Raw genomic sequence first — 287 nt, 5'->3', positions numbered from 1 at the left:
TCTGGTCCCCCAGTTTCTTGATGACTTCCTCTAAAAGACTGGAGATCCATGTTAAAGGCACGTGACCTGCATCACCATCCATCAGCTCCATCGGGTGTCCTGATATCATCAGCTGTGCAGCCAGCTCAGGGTATTTAGACCAGTCAGTGTGTCTGCTCTCTCCTTCTATTGCTCTATGAGCTTCATAGATCTGTCCCATTTCTCTGAAGATGTGCTCCAAACCAAAAGTTGCAGACTGCAGTTTTCTGGAAATTTCTTCAAGCTCAGTTTGTTTTATTGATAACACA

This window comes from Haplochromis burtoni, unplaced genomic scaffold, assembly GCF_018398535.1.
Source record: "Haplochromis burtoni strain Fernald_Lab_line unplaced genomic scaffold, NCSU_Asbu1 Contig_10, whole genome shotgun sequence".
Lineage (NCBI taxonomy): Eukaryota > Metazoa > Chordata > Actinopteri > Cichliformes > Cichlidae > Haplochromis > Haplochromis burtoni.
This window is presented reverse-complemented; position numbering follows the sequence as displayed.